The sequence below is a fragment of the Mus pahari genome, chromosome 1 (genome assembly GCF_900095145.1).
Source record: "Mus pahari chromosome 1, PAHARI_EIJ_v1.1, whole genome shotgun sequence".
NCBI classification, from domain to species: domain Eukaryota; kingdom Metazoa; phylum Chordata; class Mammalia; order Rodentia; family Muridae; genus Mus; species Mus pahari.
In genome coordinates, this window is record NC_034590.1 from 148066961 (window position 1) to 148071771 (window position 4811).

Here is a 4811-nt window from a genome sequence, read left to right on the forward strand (position 1 = left end):
CCTTGCTTCCATTGGGCGTGACGGTTGTAACGGACGTGGTCCAGGCATTTTCCTATAACCCTGTTCCCTATAACAACCCATGGGGAGGTAAATCAAGTCCACCTTGCAGTGAGGGGTCTTTAGAAATGCCCAGAGAGAGTAATTAATCCATGCTGGGTCCCATAGAGGCAGAATTGATGTTTCAACGTTTTCTGGTTTTGTGCAAAACCTTCCCCAACTCTCCTATACTCTTAAAAGGAGCAATGGGCACAAAGCTATTCAGTTGATCACTTACAATTCTGGGAGGATCATGAAGAAAGAACCTCACAGACAGCACTCAGCAGAGAAGAGCTGGTCCTGAGGTAGGAAGCCATCAACAAAGGAGTACCCATGGCTCCAGCTGCATATGTAGCAGAGGATGGCCTTGCCATGCATCGATGGGAGGGGATGTCCTTGGTCCTATGAAGGCTCAATAGATGCCCCAATGTGGGGGAATCAAGGGCAGGGAGGTGGGAGTGAGTAGGTGGATAGAGGAACACCCTCATAGAAGCAGGGGGAGGGAGGATGGGATAGGGGGTTTCTGGGAGGTGGGGAAACTGGGAAAGGGGATAACATTTGAAATGTAAATAAAGAAAATATCCAGTGAAAAAGAAAAAAAGAAAAATGTGCACATATTTCAGTCTCCAAGAAGGTTGACAAAAATATACCTGGAAGGCTGGGACATATAAGTCTCATGATGCATTACATCACAGGGAAAGCAAGGGGCCCTTCCAGCTGTCACCACCAACCCCTAGGCAGCCAGGCTCAGTCCCACAGGGGAGCCTGGGTCAAGATCAAATTACTCAAAGTCAAGACTCAAGTCAATTCAGTTTAAAATAAGTTCAAAAGCTATGTCATCTGGTTTGTTATAAAAACAAAACAAAAATACCAGTTTTAGCCAACAGGGGCATGTGGAGATGGAAGCCTCAAGAGAATGCCATCCGAATGAGCAAAAAGACTGGGCGGCAACTGCTAGGAAGCCTGGTTCAAGTCCCCAAGCCCTGGTACAGAACAGGTAGGTATTTACAACACATGCAAGAGACCTTCATATTCCAAGTCAACTGTCTGCATTTGGGAGAGTGGAGATGAAGTCAGAGAAGAAAGAGAAAATTTAAAACAGTGCCTTCAACTCCTTGGGGTACAGTGGCGCTGTGCTCCATAGCTCCCTCTCCTGAGTGGAAGCAAGAAAAGAAACCTGCTGTCACTGAAACAAGTAGTCTTACATCCGTCTTACAGCATCAGGTGCCACTAAAGGTAGTCGTTGTCCTTTTAGGTAAGTTTTTTCTCCCACTGTAACCATGAAATACAAGCCAGTGACTCGTCCGGTAGTGCTCACCCAATAAAAGAACAAGACAGTGGACTGCTGTGGACATCTGTGATGGACCAAATGAGCCTCCCAAGTGAGCCTCAGCAAACGTTTCCTCACCTGATGGAGTCATGGGCAAACTTGACTGCACGTGGTTTCAATCTTCCATGTTAACTTTGGACTTGCTGTTCAGTCAATATAATGACACTGTCTGGAACCCTTGCTGATATGGGGCATCTGCTGAGAGTTCAGGGGCCAGAGCTAATGTGAAGGGACATAAGCTTTCAAGTGGTTTCATTTTAAAAATAAATATAGCTATGTTACTTGACCATAGCAATTAGTGTGTCAGGATGACCCAGCTGCAGGGTTTCAGGATGATTTTCAGGAAAGGAAAGAAGAAAGCAGAGATGGAGGGAGGGAGGCAGGGAGAAAAAAAAAAGGAAGGGGAAGAAGGAGTAAGGGGAGGGAAGGGAGGAGAGGGGAGGATAGAGGAAGTGAGGGAGAGAGGGAAGAAGGGAGGGAGGGACTGAAGGAGGAAGGAGGGGAAGAAGGAAGGTAGAAAAGTAGGGAGGGAGGAAGAGAGGGAGGGAGGGAGTTAGGGAGGGAACTTTTTTTCCAACTGCTTCCTCTTTTATCCCATTCCAAGAAATCCAAGGCTCTCTTGCTCCAAGGAAGAGTTAGGGCCCTTTGTATACCAAAGCCAAAAACATTAAAAATGTATGTGGGCTACAGTGTACAGTCTGATACATGTATACATTGTGTTTTTAAATCAGGGTAAACATGTCTATCTCCTCAAACATATATCACTTTTTTTTGTTTTGTTTTGTTTTTCGAGACAGGGTTTCTCTGTTTAGCCCTGGCTGTCCTGGAACCCACTCTGAAGACCAGGCTGGCCTTGAACTCAGAAATCCACCTGCCTCTGCCTCCCGAGTGCTGGGATTAACGGTGTGTGCCACCACACCCTGCTCATGTATCGCTTTTAATGTCCATTTTCTAGCCCTTTACAATACATTCTTGGCTATCATCACCCTACTGTGCAATAGCATCTAACTACTATCTGTTGCTTAGCATCTATGTCCCTGCCCCTTTCTCCCTGCTACTCTGCCTAGCCTCAGCCACTTTCTACTCTCAATTTCTGTGAAGGCACTTTTCTGTGTTCCACAAGTAAGAACATGTACATCCTGTTTTTCTGAGCTTGTCGGGGATTGTTGTAGTTGTTGTTGTTGCTGCTGCTATTGTTGTTGTTGCTATTGTTATTGTTGCTATTTTATTGTTATTGTTATTGGTATTGTTGTTGTTATTGTTATTGATGCTGTTATTACTATTGTTGTTGTTGCTATTATTTTGATGCTGTTATTGTTATTGCTAGTGCTGTTGTTGTTGCTATTGTTATTGTTGCTGTTATTGTTATTGTTGTTGTTGTTGCTATTGTTATTGATGCTGTTATTTTGTTTCTCTTTTTTTATCACTAAGCTTTCCAGTTCCATCCATGTTGCTGCAAATGGCAGAACAGTGTTCCTGGATGGCTAAGCATATTCCACTGTTCCTGTCTACCACACTTCCTCTACCCATTCATTTCTTGGCCATTGTGAATGATGCTGTAGTGAACATGAGTGTACAGGGGGCTCTTTAGCAGCCTGACTTTGTTTCCTGCTGGAATGTATGATTTGCCCCAACATCAGGATTGCTAGCTCAAATTATAGCACTGTTTTTAGTGTTTTGAGTAATTTCTGCATTGTTTTCTTTTTTATAATAGCTAGAGTGTCTTATGACCATGGTAGATTCTTAAAAGGGAAGACAATAGGTACTGGAAAGAATAAATGGTGGGCAAAAAGCTAGTGTTATAACTAAATATGCAATGGCCCCATGACCTCCTATATTGAAGGCTTGGACTTCAGCTGGCAGCACTATTTTGGGAGGTGAGAGAAACCCTAGCTGAGCCCACTGGAGAAAGTAGGTCACTAAGGGGTACATCATTGAAAGATTACTCTCTCTCTCTCTCTCTCTCTCTCTCTCTCTCTCTCTCTCTCTCTCTCTCTCTCTCTCCTTCCCTCCCTCCCTTCCTCTGTCCCTCCCTCTCCCTTCCCTCCCACTCTTCCATCCCATCCTTCCCTCTCCTCTTTCCTCCTACTCTTCCTTCCCCCTCCCCCTCCCCCTCTCTCCTCTCCCCCTCCTCCTCTCTCTGACATTCTTACTAGGCCAACGCTAACAGAAGACTTATCCACTTACATGTCTATGTATAAAAGCTGCTGAGCTCCGACATATTACTTTCTGGGATATAGAACATGGAAGGACTCCTAGTCTTTACCATGATCCTCACAGCATGTACTCCACTGCACGCTGTGGAGATACTTGCCATGCCTTGCTTCAGCCTTCCAGTGAGCTATCAACGGTTTTGGGATGCCCCCTCCTTCTCTGTGAACGGTTGTTGGAGACAGCAACCACTACGTGGTCACTGTGATATTATCATCAGAAATTTGGAGAAGTCCCACTCAAGATACAAAATGTTGTCAGGTATATTGGAGACTCCTTCTCAGGGTTCTTAATCTCTTCAGTAAAAGAATTTAAGAATGGACTTAACATGAAGCTCAAAAAAACAATTTTATTAGAATTTAAAGGGGAAATCCCAGAGCAGGGAAACTGTGCAGTTCAGCAGCTGCCTAGTGGAAGGAGATGTAGAAGAAATTCAAACCCTGTGAGTCAGGCCTGTAGGCAACAGCCACATCACAGAAGGGAAATAGGAACAGAAAGAGTGAAAAGGCCCCGAATACCAGAGAAAGCCAAACAGAGGCTCGGGCCAGCATCTAAAACACAGAGAAAGAAAGAGGAAGGAACGGTTACAGGCAAGCAAGAAAACTTAATTTATACAGCAAGTCCACACGTCGAGCTAAACTAGGAAGATAAGCTGAGGAGACAGTAGCGCCTTGCATCACTATGGGACACTGGTTACCAGCCAATCACTGACAAAGATTAGTTTGCATTCACTGAAGTCAGTCTACTCTGCACTCTGTTCTGTGCGCTGCGCTGCTGTGTTTGCCAGAACGCATGCGTCAGCTGCTCTCAGCTACTCGGTTCCCCTCTAAGCACAGCCAGCCCCCAACTCCTGGCAACAGCTGACCCTTCACCTTTTCTATAATGTCACGTGGTTGGAAGCACAAAGTGTGCAGCTTTGCAACACTGGCTTTTCTCACTTGGCAGTACATACTTACCATTCCCCGGGGCTTGGTGGATCTCTCCTCCTCCCTGGGGAATAACATTCTAGAAGGTCCGTGGTTTACTTATCCATCCACTTATTGAAGGTTATTGTGGTGTTTTTCTAGCTCAAGGCTTTAACGGATAAAGTTGCCGTATATGTTTTTGTGGACATAGGCTTTCAACTCAATAGGGTGAATATATAGAAACACGACTGCTGGATTCTACAGTGAAGATTGTACATAAGTCTGTAAGCACTGTTGCTGTTGTTCTTAAGCCCTTCCTATCCAACATT